The following is a 19,789-nucleotide window of genomic DNA, read 5'->3' on the forward strand; positions in this document are numbered from 1 at the left end:
ATGAAATGAAAGAGACATGGCAGCCCTTATCTGCTCTGCTACAAACTCCTCTTGTGAACTTGGACCACTCAATCTCTCTGTGTTACTGTTCTCAATCTGTAAAGAGGCAATAATACTGAACTCACAGTAGTGCTCTGAGGATAAATACATTGACGATTGAGAGGTATTTGGATACTATGTTAATGGGGACCATATATGACAGATAGGGGAATATTATCTTTCATAGTATTTCTGTGGTTGTCACACTGGTGCTAGCTAGAGCCAAGGAGAGAAGAGATGAATGAAAATTAGGGATGTGGGGAATGGTATTAATTTCAATTTTTGGTCCCTCAGAAAAGTGTTATTCAGATTTATCTTGAGTGATCAGCATGCTATAAAATCCTAAATGAATCTGACAGAGTATATTGCTTCTCATTATTGCACAATGTAGAAATGTGAGTGCATGCCATGAAGGATGCCACTGAGTAAACCATGCGTATGCAGCAAACATCTAGGTGGAGGCAGTATTGTGTATGGGTTAGAAAAGGGGATTTGGAAACAGGATCCTGGATTCCATTCATGGCTATCACAATGACATAATCTCTCACCAATTAATGCATCTAATGCATTTAATACATTCCTTAATAAAAGTTTGCTTAGTGCTTTGGAAAAAAAAGTAAAGTGCCAAGCAATGAATATGATGACATATGATCTGCTGTAGTTGATGTATGCAAATAAAGTCCAGCAAACACACAACACTGCAAACTTAATTTCCACTTCTGGGGAGATATATTTAACTTAACCAACCTCCAGGGTGCAAAACACACTCAGTGCAGCAGCTTGTAGCATTTCCACTTATTTTTTCCAAGGAAAGACCCAGCTGGTGGGCCGACTGCAGCTGGCGTAAGTCCCTTTTCTTGTTTCTTTTTTAAAGCTGGCTGAAGAGCGTGGAGGAAGATCCAACAAATGCTTTTTATGTGTATTTAGGTGCAAAGATCACTCTCCGTATATTTCCATCAACTCCTGGTGAATAAGGATATGTTTCGTTGGGTTCGGAACATTGATCGCAATCTGAGCAAAGCACAGGTCAAAAGATCATCATCATTCTGTACTAGAGAGATGAAGAACTTGACTAAAAACCAAAATAAGAACAAGGCCCAATAACCTTAGACAAGCTCTATGACTACAGAGAGACGTATGGGACAGAATTGGACAAAGTCATTCAAAACAAAGGCCAATTGAGAAGAGACTGGCAATGATAATGTTTACAATGATTTTTCACTCATTACTGACATCCAGAAAGTCTATTAGCGAAGCATGAATCCAATGAGCATTCAAGCTCTTCTCAAGTGGAAAGCAATGAGTTGGAGTTCCCAAGGTTGCCAATGCTTGTGATCTTATCACCAGTCTGCTGATACTGGCATAGGCGCCGACTCTGTGGGTGCTCCAGCCCCGGAGCAACCATGGGGAAAAATTAGTGGGTGCTCTGCACCCACCGGCAGCCAAGCTCCCCTCCCCTCCCCCCCCACCGCCACCGCCGCCTCCTCCGCCTACCTCCCAGCGCTTCCCGCCCTGCTGCTGCCAAACAGCTGTTTGGCTGCTCCAGGAGAGGAGAGGAGGAGCGGGAACGTGGTGCGCTCAGGGGAGGAGGCAGGGAAGAGGCGGGGCCGGGCCGGGGATTTGGGAAAGTAGTCGGAATAGGGGCAGGGAGGGGACGGAGTTGGGGCGGGGACATTGGGGAAGGGGTTGGAATGGGGGTGGGGCAGAGGTGGGAGGGGGTGGGGCAGGGGCCAGGCCTCATGGAAGGGGTAGAGTCTGGGCAGGGCTGGGGGCAGAGGCAGGTTGAGCACCCACGGCGGGAGCAGAAGTCGGCGCCTATGGATACTGGATGTTGTGCCAAAGCCCCATCTACCTGCCCAGAGTCACGCTATTTCAGGAGAAAGATGGCATTCGCTACAACTTCCTGAAAAAATGAGACCCTGGCTGCCTGGTACTAACTGCCATTTTCAACAAATGCAAACAGTTCCTCTGTACTCCCAGCTCCTGGAAGAAGTCTATGATGGTGCTCGTCTACAAGAAAGGGGAGCGAGACGAAATAACTGCATGGATTTTGTGGACTTGATTCTTCTTCTTTGCATCAAGTAAAGGCTCTCAGTGAGGTACAGTGCACCCAGCACACATGGGTCCTGATCCTGGGTTTTTTTAAACCTACTGTAATGTAAATTCTATATAATAATACTCAACTTCTGGTTCTTCTGATGTGGTAGAACTCAGACAGAGTTCTTAGAGTATATTACAGTACTCAGAGTATATTGCTTCTCATTATTGCACAATGTAGAAATGTAAGTGCATTCCATGTTGGAGGCCATTGATTACACCATGCATATGCAGCAAACATCTAGGCAAAGGCAGTATTGTATGTGGGTTAGAAAAGGGGAGTGGGAAACAGGATCCTGGATTTTATTCCTGGCTATCACAATGACATTATCCATCACCAATTTAATACATCTAATCCATTTAATACATTCTTTAATCAAAGTTTGGTTAGTGCTATGGGGAAAAAAAGAAAAGTGCCAAGCAATTAATGGGATGGCATATGATCTGCTGCATTTGTTGTATGCAAATAAAGTGCAGTGAACACACAGCAACACTGCAAACTATTGATTTCCACTTCTGGCAAACTGTATTTAACTTAGACAACCTTCAGGGTGCAATACATATTCAGTACAGCAGGTGGTAGCGTTACCACACATGTTTTCCAGGGATAGGACCAGCTGGCCAGCAGTGTGCATGTGGCGAGTCCCTTTTCCTGTTTGTTTCTTAAAGCTGGCTGCAGCGCTTGGAGGACGATCCAAAGGAGACTTTTTATGCAAATCTAGGTGCAGTGATCACACTCTTTACATTGCTATCGACTCCTGGTGAATCAAGATACTTTTAATTGGGGTCAGAACGTTGATCCAGATCCTGAACAAAGCACAGGTCAAAAGATCTTTACCATTCTGGGCAATCCAGAAGAAGGTTTTTCAGCTACAGGCTCCATAGCTCAGGGGTTAGAGCACTGGTCTTGTAAACCAGGGGTCGCGAGTTCAAATCTCGCTGGGGCCTGGTGTTGTCTTTTTTTTCTCCCTTCATTTCTTTTTTAAAAATTATTTATTTATTTCAACAAAAGCTTTTACCTCGCTTTCCAGGAGATCAGTCACATTCCTTGACTTTTTTCAAATGTCAACCGGTGTCTTGATGAACCACCAGTTAACAAGCAAAGTGACTAGATAAACTTTGAAGCAATGCTATTCTTCATGTCACTTTCACCAACAGAAGTTGGTCCAACAAGAGATGTTACCTCACCCATGTTGTCACTCTAATATCCTTGGGGCAACACTGCAAATGGTAAATTCTTAGAAAGGCTAGAGAGATATAATGTTGGATCATCTAAGCACCTGCAATCATGGATTTTAAAAAGTAGTACCTTATAATCCCTTTTCCTTTGGAAGAAGGTTTTTAACTGGAAGCAGTTGCTGCCTCAGTTTACATTACCAAAAAAAAAAAAAAAAAAAAAATGGGAGGGGGGGAGGGAAATCAGTAGGATACAAATCTGCTGCTCTCTACAGCTGTTACCAGAAATTTAGGAACCACTGGCAGATCAGATGGGTGATAAGTTTTTTCACTTATGTTGTTGGAAAGAAAGAATGAATGACTGGAGCGGGGAAGGGATTAAAGGGAAAAAATGAATTAAAGTCAATTCTCTCTCGTTGAAAGCTGAATCCCTGAGCAGGACTGGGCGCTGAAGTGTTGGCAGAGGGAGACGAAAGTGAGTTGGAGCAAGAGAATGGAAGAAAGGTGTGAATGATTCTGAAAAAGCAAAACCCTCATGCAGTACGTTATCTAAGCACAGCTCTCAAGTACTTATTCAGCTGTAGTTTTTCTATGTGGCTCGTTGGTCTAGGGGTATGATTCTCGCTTTGGGTGCGAGAGGTCCCGGGTTCAAATCCCGGACGAGCCCTTGGTTTTATTTTTTTTAAATAATTATTGGCACTCTAAAAAACATTCAACAGTTTGCCTCTGGACAGTACAAAATATGCCCTGACTTAATTCTACCGTGTAGGAGATCTTTTCTCGAGGTGAGCTGTACAAATGCACAGGGACAGGGCAGTGACGTCCTTAGCTTGTACTGTTGCAGTGGCTGCTTCACATTGGAAACTTGCCACATGGTCTGATGAGTTTTTGCTGAGCCAGGCAGCACAAGGAGGGATTAAACGGAATAGCAGGAAGAAAAATAAAACAAACAGGGGAGGAGTTAACCTGGGAGAACCAAGCTGATGGGGAAGTGGGGAAGAAGAGATCAAGGGGGGGGGGGGTAAAGAAGCGATGTCAGGAGGCTGTAAATAAAACATTCCCTATAGGGTAACCCAGGGTGACATGTACGCCGCAGTGCAGGGCTCCCTGCAAGTCACCCAAGGGACTGATAGCTCCCCAAAGGGGGGGGTTGAAAAGCTAGAAGTGGCATAACAGCAGGGCATAGTATCAGGGGACTGAGGGGATGGGATGGGATGGGAAACATCCCTTCCAGGATGGGAAACAACTGGGGTTTCCTGGGGGGAGCTCTGTAAGAAGGGAATTCGCGGGCGGTGGGAATTGTTTTCAGGGCTCCTAGCAAAGAGTGCGGCGGCGGCGGCCGGGGGGGTTAAAGAGGAGCACAGTCAATAGCAGGGTTATTTTTGGGAAAGGGATGCGGGGGTGCCTTAACGGGCTGCTTGGTACGGGAAGGAGGGAGGAATTTGGGTTGCTTGAATGGAGACCTGCAGAGCCTAATTAAGCTCATAGAAGTGCAGGCACACAGATCACACAACTGGCAGAGCGCAGCAAGTCCCCGGTCCCGCTCCCCCGGACGGAGCGCGGCAAGTCTCCGGTCCCGTTTCCCCGGCCGGAGCGCCGGGCACAGCGCGGGAAGCCCCCGGTCCCATTCCCGCGGCCGGAGCGCGGCTAATCCCCGGTCCCGCTCCCCCGTCCGGAGCGTTACACCTGTGGGAGCGCGGCAATCCCGCGGTCCCGCTCCCCCGGCCGGAGCTCGACGGCTAATTAAAAACGTCCCACGGCCGGTGTAACGACACGAAACGCGAGCAGGAGCTGTTTGTGCCGCTACACCTGAAGCGTCCCGCGGGCCGTAGTTTGCCCACCCCTGTAGTAGAGGATAACAGTAATCCTAAAACTGTCATATTCATCAACACACATGAAAATACAAAAATCACACAAGCATGCCTACACAAAAATCGCACGTGGAGGTGTGCACACAGCTATCGGAGACATAGACATCACAGTCATACATAAACACACAGGAAGGTATAAGCCACAGATTAAGAAACACAAACGAGCCCAGAGACATTTTTCAAAAAGCTAAATCATAAATAGGCACATAAATCACATGAACTTACACATGTATGCACACGTTTAAAATGAACACACGTTTAAAATGAACACACATACACAAACAGAAGCATTGTCATACATAAGTATTCACAAAGCTTCATGTATGTATGTACACATTCACAAACAAACCACACAATCTTGCGCTCACACAAACATTTACAAATATCACAAAAAGAACAGGAGTACTTGTGGCACCTTAGAGACTAACAAATTTATTAGAACATAAGCTGACAAATATCACAGCAGTTAGTTAGGGGGGATTTGTGGACACACAGTTTCACCATACACAAACACACATACAGTCACAACCATCTGCAAACACAAAACCACTGATTAAGAAAAACCAGTACACTTGCATGAAAATATCAGCAAAGTAGCACTGCTGATTGATTAGAAATATCTAGACAATCCGAGAGCACACAAGTTTTATATATGTTTCTGTAGTGTAGTGGTTATCACGTTCGCCTAACACGCGAAAGGTCCCCGGTTCGAAACCGGGCAGAAACAAGTGTAATGATTTTGATGTGGTGAATATTGTGTCATAGGGTAGTGTTTCCAAAGTAGGTTAAATAGAAACCCGTTTTGGAGAAGAGTAAGGCTAAACGCTTGTCGCACATCCGCTGATTCTCGTCTCTCTAATATCCTGTGACTAACACACCAACTACATAAATCCTGGCAATTTGTATTTAGATATTTTGGGGGGTGGACAAGTAAAACTCAGTCATCCCTGGTGCATTTATCTTGCAGTGAATTGCTTTGCCTATAATGCCAAAGGGAGGGAGTATTTGCTGGTTTGAGATCCACATTCTCCTAATTTGCAAGCCCCTTTTGTCATGAAGAAGTGACAGACAGAGCAGCTTTGCAAGGATACCTACAGGTTCCCCCTGCTAATGTCCTGAATAGTTGCTGGCTTTGCTCTCTGGGCTGGAGACTAAATCCACAGCTGTCATGCAGAGGGATATTCCACTTCGGTTATTTTTAGAGCTGTGAAAACCGTCTACAAACAGGACCTTCCTGAAAATTGACCCTCTCTTCAGTTAAGGTCAGTGTTCTATGGGAGGGGGCTATCAGGCAAGTGCAAAAGCATAGCTGCTAATTAGCACCGCGAAATTAAAAGTCTCCGCTTAGCTATTTAAAAAATTGGATCCTGAGGGAAAGGTATAAAAGGTTTCTGGCAGCGGTGGGATTCGAACCCACGCCCCCGAAGAGACTGGAGCCTTAATCCAGCGCCTTAGACCGCTCGGCCACGCTACCTCACTGAAAACTTGCTCGTGTGTATACCTCTTTCCTTGCCAGTGAGTATACGCACTGCTGGAAAAGTGTACATTATGTGTAATGTAAGTGTTAAAAGCAATCTGACAGCGCGCTGCATGCTTCTCATTTTTCATGCACAATTAAAAAAAGTATAGTTCTAATTACAACATCCATTTATTACTCTTCTTTTAATGTCAAACCTCTGCTGCCTATACCCCTGCTCGTGTGTAAGGTAGATTGGCACAAAAATTGGCACACAAAGAAAACCAAACTGAAGCAAATAAAAGATTTCCTTGCTAACCCATAGTTACATTCCTTCAGATGTGAGAGCTTACTATTGAACTAGAAGGGCAGTGATCTGTCTTTTGACATAATTATTACCTGACTGTATTTAAAAGAAGAAGAAGAGAGAGCAGATAAATAAAATAATAGTAATGTATTAGTATTATTATTACTACTACTACTACTATTACTACAGATTTTCCTCCAGAACTGAGTGATATCCACTCTCATCCTGGGTCTCTCTCTTTCTCCCCTCCAGTAGAAATTATCTAAAATATCAATGGCAAACTAGTTTAATACCTGAATGATTTTGCTAAATGGTAACTACACGAAAAATTGGGAGAAATTCCTCTCCTTTTCACCATTATCTGCAGCCAATCCATTCACACTCTGAATGGATTCACATGCCCCCTACGCTATCCGCTATCCTCCACTCACCCACATTCTAAATAGCCTTTCCCCTCCCTACACACACTTTCTTCTCTACCCCCTCCACGTCTTCTATTATTGTTGTTATTACTTAGATCCCTCTTCTTATGCTACCCTCCATTCCTGGCCTTACAGCTAGGCATAGATGTAAGCACATGGGCTCAAGTAACTGTCTGTTGGCAAGTTGCGCTGATAGTTATCATGTTATACTATCTTTAGCTGAGAGATTCTTTCTACCCTTCACTTTATTGGACTAGAGCCAGCTCCTTAGTGTGACTGACAGGTTTAATTTGACTTTTTTTTTTTTTTTTAAGTGTCAGGCATCCTAGTGTATTTTATTCTGTTGGAAATCCTCTGATTGTTGATGTGATGGGGACACCAATGGCCAAGAGTTTGAGTAATGTCTGCTTAAGGCATGAATTGGGTCCCAGGTGCCCTGAAAGTTCCCAGCAGGGTGACTTAGGCCCCAGGTTCTAGGGGGCAGCCTCAGGGAACAAGAAGACCTCTTGGTTATTGAGTGTCCAAGTGGCATTTTGCTGGCTTCGCTCTGTGGAATCTGGAAGACTGAGACTTCTGTGTTTGTAACCCTTTAAATCCCCAAATCAATCAGAGGAAAAACTCTAAGGACAATTGAGGAGGTGATACATTCTGGGGAGCTTATGCCCTGAAGACTAAGAAATGAAGGTCTTGTAGTTTATCTATATGTATACTGCAAGTTTATCTATCTATCTATCTATCTATCTATCTATCTATCTATCTATCTATCTATCTATCTATCAGTAAAAAGAGAATGATGTCCTTGCAATTGCAAATTTAACTCCACATAATGAATTTTCTTTTTGTTTGTTTTGTTTTGTTTTGTTGGGGTGAAGGAGGAGTGGATTAGATAGATAGGTAGCTAGCTAGCTAGCTAGCTAGATAGATAGAGTGAACAAATTTGTAGCTATAGTAGGGCATTATATACATACAAAGACTATGAAACTGGTGCATTTTTCTTCAACATAAAGCACAGCAACTCCAAGAACATAGTTTATTCCTGTCCAAAAGAAAAAATAGTTGTGATGTTTTTGAGTGGATTTATGTTGTAAACTACAGTTAGCACCAGCTGTGATAAAATGGGATAATGTACTCTAGGCAGACAATATTGTAACTAGTAGGCTCGTGGAAGATGCAAATTTACAGTAATTTGACTTCAAAAAATGACAGGCTACAATACAGTACTAGTAGCTCTTGTCCACTTTCGTAAGAAAACTGACAAGCCATTGTGACAATAACAGCTCAACAAAAGTTCGTTTCAAAGCTTCTACTATGTTATGCAAAAACAAATTGCTCTTATAAGTGTGACAGTGACTGACTTTGCACTGAATCCTTATAATCCATATAAATAAAAATCCATATAAAGAAAACCCAACCCTCTCTTACCCCAACAAAACAAACAAACAAACAAAAACAGAAAGTTAATTCAAACAAACAAAATGAAATAAAATAATTAAATCGAAGCTAAATTTGAAAATGCCTGGACATCATTCTCCTTTTGCTGGTTCCAATTTTATACTGTTGTAACATCACTGCTTTATTCTAATGTGGTCCCATAATGTATTAAAGGCCCTGTAAGAACAATGGAGGGAGAAAGAAAGAAAGAAAGAAAGAAAGAAAGAAAGAAAGAAAGAAAGAAAGAAAGAAAGAAAGAAAGAAAGAAAGAAAGAAAGAAAGAATTAGGAATTGCAGATATAAGATTATAAGATTCTTTCATGACTATTGGACTTTTAAAGCACTAAAAAGACAGGGAAATTGTGCATTAAAATTAAAAGTACAAAAAAGTCTGTAAATTTTAAGGTACTCAAGGTAGCTTAGTTCTTCAGTGAAACAAATCTCCTATTTTCCTTTGTTTCCTCAGTTCCTGCCAGTTTAAAAAAATATGATTCCAGGAACCCATCTCTATCTTTGGTAGATTTTAATTAGAGAGACAAATATGGACTTGTATTGAAAACTGATTTGCCATTCTACACTGTCTATCACTTTACCCATCTATCGATGGATAGATTTTATATGAGGATGAACCCGTTGGGAGGTGGTGTGTTGGAAGCGAAAGGGATCCCATGAAAGTGTCTTATTTACTAATCCACAGAATGCAAATTCTGGAGCACCACTTAGGCTTCTTCACAGACCCTGTGTGTGCTTTTGGGCTGTGGGGGTAAAGCTGAAATTGAAAAGACACGTCTAAACGAAGAACTATAGAAGAGGTTCAGAAAGTGAAGATACTTTCTAGTCCTGAAGGACTTGGGCATTTTTGAATGATGGAGGAGAAGCTAGAGAAGAGAAGGCAGGTTCTAGGAAAAGCAAATCTCACCAGAGAATGGTGCCAATTAGGCAAAAAGAAATAAACGGCAGTAGAAAGTTGAGCTTTCTCTTACCCTTAACATGGAAAAGAGACAACTGAAGTCACAGAAAGGCATAAGTAAGAGGGAGACAAGGTGGGTAAGGTAATTCCTTTTATTGGACCAACTTCTGTTGGTAAAGAGACAAGCTCTTGAGCTCCACAGAGCTCTTCTTCAAGTCCTTTACCAACAGAAGTTGGTCCAATAAAAGAGACTACTTCAACCAAATTATCACTCTTACAAGTTAAGATCAACAAAAACTACAATAGTCCTAAGAGACAAGAGCCGTTCAGCTAGACTCGTTAAACAGCTGGCTCGTTGGTCTAGGGGTATGATTCTCGCTTTGGGTGCGAGAGGTCCCGGGTTCAAATCCCGGACGAGCCCTCTTTTCCTTAAAATAAAAAAAAATCCCGTTCTTTCAAACATTTTCTCTTTTGCTATTTTCTAACTGATCAGCTCAGCTTTCGACAATCCCTATTACCATAAAACCTAGTGGGCTGATAGTGACAATACAGGAGCAGTGTGTCTGTTCAGTGCAAGTTACATGAGCCGTGATTTGGGGCTTTAAAAAAGTGAAATGTTCCCAGCCTGCACACAGCTAAAAGTGACTGGGGTTTCAAGCCCTGTCCGAGAAAGGAGCAGCTGTTTGTTCTCCTGGTTGAGTTTCCTGGTGCCTTGCAAGATCCTGTTTCGCTCAGTTGCTGGCCCTTTGCCACGGCTTGCTAGTCATCTGCTACTCCCACTGCCGAACAGGGGATTGTAAAATAGACAGAGGCGACATGATTGTCTGTTCTGTTCATTCCCTCTGAAGCACCTGGCGTTGGCCACTGTCAGAGGACAGGATACTGGGCTAGATGGGCCTTTGGTCTTACCCAGTGTGGCTCTTCTTATAGAAGCCAGCTGCCTGCTGGTGTGACCTGGCCATTCCTTTTTGTTTCAGAACCTGTGGGATTGGGGCAGGGGGAGGGGGGTGTCTCCCCCACCATAAAATGCACAGATGGGGGAGAGAGGGTTAGAACAGGGAAAGAGCAGCTGCGAGAGAGGTACCTCAGCCACAACCCATTGCAGTGGATGGGGATGCTTTAGAACAGCACCTTACAAAACTTAAGATGAAGCACACTGGATGATTACCTGCTCTGTTCATTCCCTATGGAGCACCTGCCATTGGCCATATATCTCCTCACTATATGTTCCATTCTATGCAGCCGATGAAGTGGGCTGTAGCTCATGAAAGCTTATGCTCAAATAAATTTGTTTGACTCTAAGGTGCCACAAGTACTCCTCGTTCTTTTTGTCAGGAGACAGGATACTGGACTAGATGGGCCATTGATCTGACCCAGTATGGCAGTTCTTCTGTTTTTATGTTGAATACTATGGAGGAATTATGCAAGCAGGCTGTAGAAAAAGGCCAGGGGGGGGAGATGAAGCGGAGAGTTCTGGGGTTCTGGAGGAAGTGGGTGGACACAGGGATGCTGCATCATCGGTAGGGCCCTACCAAATTCATGGCCATGAAAAATGTGTCATGGACCATGAAATCTGGTTTTGTGTGCTTTTACCCTATACTATACAGATTCCATGGGTGAGACCAATGTTTCTCAAGTTGTGGGACCTGACCCAAAAGGGTGTTGTAGGGCGGGTTGCAAGGTCATTGTAGGGGTGTCGCGGTATTGCTACCCTTACCTCTGCACTGCTTTCAGAACTGGGTGGCCAGAGAGCAGCAGCTGTTGGCTGTGCACCCAGCTCTGGAGGCAGCAACCCCCCAGCAGCAGTGTAGAGTGCTGCCTTTACTTCTGCGTTGCTGCCTTCAGAGCTGGGCAGTCAGAGAGTGTTGGCTTCTGACCAAAGGCCCAGCTCTGAAGACAGCAGCACAGAAGTAAGGGTGGCAATCCCATACCATGCTATTCTTACTTCTGCACTGCTGCTGGCGGCGGCTCTGCCTTCAGAGCTGGGCTCTTGGCCAGCAGCTGCCACTCTCCAGCCACCCAGCTTTGACGGCAGCATCACCACCACCAGCAGCGTAGAAGTAAGGGTAGTAGCACTGCAACCCCCCCCCCCCCCACAATAATCTTGTGACCCCCCCAACTCCTTTTTGAGTCAGGACCCCTACAATTACAACACTGTGAAATTTCAGATTTAAAAAGCTGAAATAATGAAACTTACAATTTTAAAAATTCCATGACCATGAGATTGACCGAAATGGGCCGTGAATTTGGTAGGGCCCTAATCATCACAGTATAGCAGATGGGGCCTATGCAAGGTGAATAGAACTGGGGGCTGGATCACATCAGGGAGAAGAGGCCATGAGGTGTCAGGGGGTTTCCCAGGGTGCAGAGGATTAGGGGGTCTAGGTAGGGTATAGGAGTGGGGATGCTGGAAGGGGAGAGCAGAGGATTGGAGAGGATGGGGTTTTGTGGCACAACAGCAGGATTGAGGGGGTTCTGTGGGCTCTGGTGGACAAGGGGGGTGTATCAAGGCAGAAGACACTAAGTTCTGAAGGCAGATTTGTGAGTCATTCATCGGTGCTGCAGACATAAGGGAGCAGTTTGGGTGGACACACGATTTAAGGAGAAGCATTGTACAGAAGGTGCAGGCCGTTAAGAAGCTCGTAGCAAGTTGTTGTGCTCCTGGGAGCCTACAGGGGGGCACTAGAGCTGGGCCTAGATTTTGAGGTGCAGAGATCACAGGGAAGGAGGGTGAGGGGGTGCTGCATGGAACACCAGGGGAGGTGCTGAGGGAACACATCAATGAGTTTAGTGAAGTGCCCTTTAGGGGTGAGAGGTTATGGTGCTCCAAGGAGCACAGGGATAGGGTGGGGTGAGGTGGGGGGTATGCAAAGAGAGTTCAGGGACATAAACTCCCTGTGGCAGAAAAAACTAGTGTAAGAAATGCTGGAATTAAATATGATACCATGGGCATGAGGAGATCCCAAACCTATTCCTATTATGAGGCAATCACTGATCAGGGAATTAATCAAAGAAACCTCAATGTCACAGTGGGAGCAAAATATAATATCCCAGTCATCTGTGAGTGTTCAGAAAACACCCCAAAATACAAAACACACACCCAAAGAGTCCTAAATATGCAAAATACCCTACCCACACAAACACACCCACTCCAGCACAGATACTCAGGAAAATACAGAAGCAAAGAGCAGGCAGCTAAATCTCCAGAGTGTCAACACCTCATCTCACATAGTCTCATCTGTCTCCCTGGAAATGCACCTGAAGTCATGCACTCTCAGAATCATGCTCACACAAACTACACCTGGAGAAAGAATACAATCAAAACTCAAAAAAAGAGAGGGCCACAGGATTTCACATGCTAACAGATGCAAGGTCTAACTTCATCCAGAAGGAGGCAATACACACACAAATGTTAAGCTTAACCTATTCCATTAACAAAAGGTTAGACGACAGAGGGGGTGCAAACAAAAAACAGGTGGGTTTCTGTAGTGTAGTGGTTATCACATTTGCCTAACACGCAAAAGGTCCCTGGTTCAAAACCAGGCAGAAACACACACATCACTTCCTTTTTGCAGAAGTAATTTTACTTGTGTCTTAAAGTAATAACATTTATTTTTTAAGAGCCTACAAAATATTCTTTTTTATGCAATCTCAAGAGTTGTTTGAACTTATAAAATGGGCTCAATCAAGTTACAACAGATAAGCCAAAGTTATCTTGCCACAGTGATATCCTGGAAAATTGTTTACATATATATTTAGATTACAATGTTGCAAAAGAAAAGGTGGCTAAGAAATACATTGTAAAAAAAAGGGCCTTTGGGACAGATTACGATCTCATTTACACTGGGCTAAATTATTAGGCTTTCCATTTAGTATTTGTAGTAGTAGTAATAGTACTAGTCATCATCATAGGTCTAGTAGCCCAACTCACGACCAGTGCTAGGTATGGTAAACACAGAACAAATAGTGTTGCTGTGGCCGTGTTGGTCCCAGAATATTAGAGAACAAGGTGGGTGAAGTAATATCTTTTATTGGACCAACTTGTAGTAGTGAGAGAGACAAGCTTTGGAGTTTATACAGAGCTCTTCGTCAGATTGTGTAAGCGCAAAAGCATGGCTTTCTCACCTACAGAGGTTGGTCCAATGAAAGAGATCACCTCCCCCACCTTGTCTCCCACAAAACAAATAGTTCTTGCCCCCAAAGAACTTACCATCTAGAAGTCAGTGTGAGAGGAAAATCATCCTCAATGATTAGGGCTGGGGAAGGGGACTAAATGACCTGTTTCAGAGTGGTAGCCGTGTTAGTCTGTATCAGCAAAAAGAACGAGGAGTACTTGTGGCACCTGAGAGACTAACAAATTTATTTGAGCATAAGCTTTCGTGGGCTAAAGCCCACTTCATCGGATGCATAGAGTTGAAAATACAGTAGGAGGATATATATATATACAGAGAACATGAAAAAACGTCTGATTTTATCTATTCAGGGGACACCATCATAGGACCTAATCACATCAGCCACACTATCAGAGGCTCATTCACCTCCACATCTACCAATGTGATATATGCCATCATGTGCCAGCAATGCCCCTCTGGCCAAACCGGACAGTCTCTACGTAAAAGAATAAATGGACCCAAATCAGACGTCAAGAATTATAACATTCAAAAACCAGTCGGAGAACACTTCAACCTCCCTGGACACTCAATTACAGACCTCAAAGTCGCAATACTCCAACAAAAAAACTTCAAAAACAGACTCCAACGAGAAACTGCAGAACTGGAATTAATTTGCAAACTGGACACCATTAAACTAGGCTTGAATAAAGACTGGGAGTTGATGAGTCATTACACAAACTAATAACTATTTCCTCATGCTAATTTCCCTCCCTACTGTTACTCACACCTTCTTGTCAACTGTTTGAAATGGGCCATCCTGATTATCACTACAAAAGTTTTTTTTTCTCCTGCTGATAATAGCCCACCTTAATCGATTAGTCTCATTAGAGTTGGTATGGCAACACCCATTCATGTTCTCTGTGTATATATATCTTCCTACTGTATTTTCCACTGCATGCATCTGATGAAGTGGGCTTTATCCCACGAAAGCTTATGCTCAAATAAATTTGTTAGTCTCTCAGGTGCCACAAGTACTCCTCGTTCTTTTTTTTAAAAATCACCTGTATTTCCCTTCTTAAATAAGGATGATTAAGTCTTTTGGGGATGGGGAAATACAGGAATGAAACCAATAGATTTTTTTTGTTTGAAACTAGATATCAAATAAGATTCTAGAGAAATTAAACTAAAACCCTAGAGAGGTTAACAGAGAATGAGTCTGTGATGTGTTCGGAGCATGGACTGGCTCTTTCTATGTTCTTGTAAAGTGCCTAGCATAAGGGGGTCCTGATCTGGACTGGGGCCTTTGTCATCTTTCTTAACTCTGGAATCACTACAGGCATGTTCATTTGATAGACAGATACAGATATTGTCTCCTGTCTATTATCACTCTAATTTTGGTGGGAAAGCTTTGTTCTGAGGGCCTTACCCAAAGTCCCAATTGTCACAGAGTGTGGGAGAATCAGGGCCCTGCAACCCCCACTTCCTGCGATTCACTGTGACTCTCAGCCAGTCAGTAAAACAGAAGGTTTATTAGACAACAGGAACACAGTCTAAAACAGAGCTTGTAGGTACAGAAAACAGGATTCCTCAGTCAGGTCCATCTTGGGGGGGAAGCCCAGACCCAGGTTCTGGGCCTCCTCCCGTCTCTCCAGCCAGCTCCAAACTGAAACCCCCTCCAGCCCCTCCTCTGGTCTTTGTCTCTTTCCCTGGCCAGGAGGCCACTTGATCTCTTTGTTCTCTAACACCTCCAGTTGGCACCTTGCAGGGGAGGGGTCCAGACCATCAGTTGCCAGGAGACAGGGTGTTGGCCATTCTCTGTGCAGACAGCATCACACCTGCCTAGGGCTCTGCAACAATCAGACACCCTTATCCCACCACCTAGATACTTAAGAAACTCCACCAGAGAGGTCCTTTGGGGCCATCTGCCTGTCCCAAGTCAGGATAAAGGAGGAGGGTTGGGCGTCGGGCTAGCAACTCCACTCCGTAAAAAATCAACTTGCTACAGAAACGCCAACAATAGAGATAACAGAGACTTTTAGCCTGGAAAAAGAAGGGTCTTCAACTCGAAGACGCATGACGCTGGGTGGTGAAAGTCGTGAAAAGGAAGCCACTAAGCCGATTACCCTTCTTGCAACCAGGAGGATTACCATCGGTACATGGAACGTGAGGACCATGTACGAGTCAAGAAAGACGGCGCAGGTCGCAGCAGAGATGAGGAGCAACAACCTGACCCTACTAGGCATTAGCGAGACAAGATGGACGCAAGCTGGACAGAGACGACTGTTGACAGGAGAGCTGTTGCTGTATTCTGGACATGAAGAGAGCGACGCACCCCACACACAGGGAGTAGGCTTCATGTTGTCCAAGCAGGCACAGAGAGCACTGATTGGTTGGGAGGCACATGGTTCCAGGATCATCACAGCATCCTTCAGAACTAAAATGAAGAGGATTAAGATGAATGTTGTACAGTGCTATGCTCCAACCAATGACAGTGAAGAGGGGGACAAAGACTATTTTTATAATAGACTTCAGAAAATATTAGAGATTCTCTCAGACAAAGACATCACCATCCTTATGGGAGACTTTAATGCCAAAATTGGACCTGACAACACAGGATATGAACAAGTCATGGGGACCCACGCTCTGGGAGAGATGAGTGAGAATGGAGAGAGATTTGTGGATCTGTGTGCACTTAACAACTTGGTCATAGGAGGTAGCATCTTTCCTCACAAGCGGATCCACAAGAGTACCTGGGTATCGCCAGCGGGCATGATAGAAAACCAGATCGATCATGTCTGTATTAGCAAGAAGTTCAGAAGATCTTTGCAGGACGTTAGAGTTAGAAGAGGAGCAGACGTAGCGTCCGACCATCACTTGGTGGTGGCCAGATTGAAGCTGAAGCTGAAGAAGAACTGGATAGACGCGTCAGATAGAAGAGCGAAGTACAACGTCAGCCTTTTGAAGGATCATAAGATCAAGGAAGATTTTGGACTGATGCTGAAGAATAAGTTTTCAGTACTACAGGATCGGTCTGAGGAAGAGGAAGACAGTGTACCCAACAGATGGCAGAAAGTGAGAGAGACACTTAGGTCAGCATGCCAGGAAGTGCTTGGAATCAAGAAATACCAGCAGAAAGAGTGGATCACAGCAAAGACCTTGACTAAGATAGAAGATAGAAAGAAGAAGAAGGCAGTAGTTAATAACAGCAGGACTAGAGCAGCAAAGGCTAAAGCGCAAAAAGAGTATGCTGAAGCCCATAGAGTAGTGAAGAGGAATATTAGGAAGGATAAGAGAGATTATGTGGATGGACTGGCAGCAGAAGGCAGCATACAACGGTAATATGAAACAGCTGTATGACATCACCAAGCGACTGTCTGGAAAGTTCAGCAAGCCAGAGCCTCCCGTCAAAGACAAGCAGGGAAAGTCTATAACAGAAATAGAACAACAGATGAATAGATGGGTGGAGCACTTTGAGGAACTCCTGAATAGACCAGCACCACTAAATCCACCAGACATTGACCCAGCCAACGAAGAGCTTCCAATCAATTGTGACAGACCAACCAGAGATGAGCTCAGAAAAGCCATCACTAGGATGAAGAACAGGAAGGCGGCTGGACCTGACGATATTCCAGCAGAGGCCCTGAAAGTAGATCTGGATGCTTCAGTGGAAATGCTGTACCCCCTCTTTGAGAAGATATGGGAAGAAGAAGTGATTCCGGCAGACTGGAAAGAGGGATATCTTATTAAAATCCCCAAGAAAGGAGACCTCAGCAATTGTGCCAACTACAGAGGAATCACACTTCTGTCGGTGCCAGGGAAGGTCTTCAACTGAGTCCTCTTAGAGAGAATGAAGGATGCCGTCGATCTACAGCTACGAGATGAGCAGGCAGGTTTCCGGCAAAATAGATCATGCACGGACCAGATAGCAACGCTCCGCATCATAGTCGAGCAGTCTATGGAGTGGAACTCCTCGTTGTACATCAACTTTGTTGACTATGAGAAAGCATTCGATAGCGTGGATCGAGAGACTCTCTGGAAGCTCCTTCGGCACTATGGCATCCCAGTAAAGGTGGTCAACCTGATTAAGAACCTATATGACAGCATACACTGTAGAGTGATCCATGGAGGGCAGCTTACAAATAGCTTCCAGGTGCGAACCATAGTCAGACAAGGATGCTTGTTGTCACCATTTCTCTTTCTCCTTGTCATTGATTGGATTATGAAGACATCCACTTATGAGCATAAGAACGGAATCCAGTGGACGTTGTGGACCCAGCTTGATGACCTGGATTTTGCCGATGACCTTGCACTCCTTTCGCATAGCAAACAGCAAATGCAAGAGAAGACCAACGTAGTGGCAGCCACGTCATCACAGGTTGGCCTCAACATCCACAAGGACAAGACCAAGATCCTCAAGATTAACTCCATCAGTAATGACCCAGTCACACTGAATGGAAGCCCTCTGGAAGAAGTGCAGTCCTTCACCTACCTAGGCAGCATCATCGACCAACAGGGTGGCACGGACGCAGACATCAAAGCAAGGATCGGTAAGGCAAGAGCAGCTTTCTTACAGCCCAAGAACATCTGGAGCTTCAGAGAGCTGTCTTTGGCAACAAAGATTAGACTGTTCAACTCCAACGTGAAATCAGTCTTATTGTATGGAGCTGAAACCTGGAGGATAACTAAAACAACCATCAGGAAGATCCAGACCTTCATAAATAGTTGCCTTAGAAGGATTCTCCGGATCCGCTGGCCAGACACCATCAGCAACATCTACCTCTTGGAGAGGACCCGTCAACTTCCAGCAAAGGAAGAAATTAGAAGGAGAAGGTGGGGCTGGATAGGACACACACTACGCAAGCAGCCAACCAACATCACTAGACAGGCATTGCAGTGGAACCCCCAAGGCAAGCGGAAAAGAGGCCGTCCAAAAAACACCTGGCGACGTGACCTTCAGGCTGATAGCATAAAAATGGGCTATACCTGGAACGAGCTAGAGCAAATGGCCCAGGATAAAGGACTCTGGAGATCTGTGGTTGGCGGCCCATACCCCGATTGGGGTGACGGGCATGAGTGAGAGAGTGAGATACTTAAGAAATGAATAGTGGAAACTGAGGCACCCACACAGTATTCAGAGAAAACATTAAGAACATTCCCACTTTGTCAAATCTCTCCCCCCTTTGAGACCGAACTGAGTAGGGTCACTTTAGCTGGTGACCTAGGGAAGTTTGAACCCACCAACATTCCCATGGATGCTCAAGCATCGCTCCCATTCCTTGGTGGGAGTTACACCAGGCCCTTCCAGTTTCATGCTGTCTCTTAGGTCTGGTGTGCTTGATGGCACGCACAGGCTGCGTGTGGGAAGGTTTATGTGGACCATGCCCTTTTGCCACCTCAAAACCTCTGGGGTTCAAACTGAGATTGGGTCTTCTCCCAGCACTCCAGTCTGGAGGGCTGTGATTCGGGCTCTCTTGATTAAGAGCCGCCTTCTTGACCTTGGCCACCCTCTGACCAGGTGTCTCTGTCACCAGCAGCTTGGCATTAGCCCCTTTCATTTGATGCAGCCATGTCGGGGGAGAGTGGTCAGTATACACAGTAAAGTGCCACCCAAATGGATACGGCTGCAGCTTTGTAAGGGCCTTCACCATGGCCAGGCATTTCTTCTCTATGGCCACATAGTTCTGCTCCCGGGGCAACAGCTTCTTGCTCAGGTACCCGATGGGGTGTTTCTCCCCTTTAGCATTGGCTTGCATCAGCACCGCGCCCAGCCCTGCGTCTGAGGCGTCCGTGAACACTGTAAAGGGCTTGGCAAAGTTTGTGTTTACCAGATTTACCGGGCCCTGGATTAGAGCCTCCTTCAGCGCACAGAGAGCCTTCTGGCACTGCTCGGTCCAGACCACCTCATCTGGCTTACCCTTCTTACATAGCTCAGTGAGCTAAAGTGGGGTACAAACCTCCGGTAGTACCC

At 44.9% G+C, this 19,789-nt stretch overlaps 6 non-coding genes across 6 annotated transcripts; 5 read left to right on the top strand and 1 right to left on the bottom strand.

Annotated features, from left to right (window-relative positions):
• The first annotated feature begins 3,011 nt into the window (after window positions 1-3,011).
• TRNAT-UGU (transfer RNA threonine (anticodon UGU)) lies at window positions 3,012-3,084 on the top strand. The gene has a single exon. It is a non-coding gene; the product is annotated as a tRNA-Thr (tRNA).
• Window positions 3,085-3,907: 823 nt separating this feature from the next.
• Window positions 3,908-3,979, top strand: TRNAP-UGG (transfer RNA proline (anticodon UGG)). The gene has a single exon. It is a non-coding gene; the product is annotated as a tRNA-Pro (tRNA).
• A 1,858-nt stretch (window positions 3,980-5,837) lies between these two features.
• On the top strand, window positions 5,838-5,910 carry TRNAV-AAC (transfer RNA valine (anticodon AAC)). The gene has a single exon. It is a non-coding gene; the product is annotated as a tRNA-Val (tRNA).
• A 665-nt stretch (window positions 5,911-6,575) lies between these two features.
• Window positions 6,576-6,657, bottom strand: TRNAL-AAG (transfer RNA leucine (anticodon AAG)). The gene has a single exon. It is a non-coding gene; the product is annotated as a tRNA-Leu (tRNA).
• Window positions 6,658-10,058: 3,401 nt separating this feature from the next.
• On the top strand, window positions 10,059-10,130 carry TRNAP-UGG (transfer RNA proline (anticodon UGG)). Its single transcript has one exon. It is a non-coding gene; the product is annotated as a tRNA-Pro (tRNA).
• Window positions 10,131-13,188: 3,058 nt separating this feature from the next.
• TRNAV-AAC (transfer RNA valine (anticodon AAC)) lies at window positions 13,189-13,261 on the top strand. The gene has a single exon. It is a non-coding gene; the product is annotated as a tRNA-Val (tRNA).
• Window positions 13,262-19,789: the final 6,528 nt, after the last annotated feature.

This window comes from Emys orbicularis, chromosome 13, assembly GCF_028017835.1.
Source record: "Emys orbicularis isolate rEmyOrb1 chromosome 13, rEmyOrb1.hap1, whole genome shotgun sequence".
In the NCBI taxonomy this organism is placed as follows: domain Eukaryota; kingdom Metazoa; phylum Chordata; order Testudines; family Emydidae; genus Emys; species Emys orbicularis.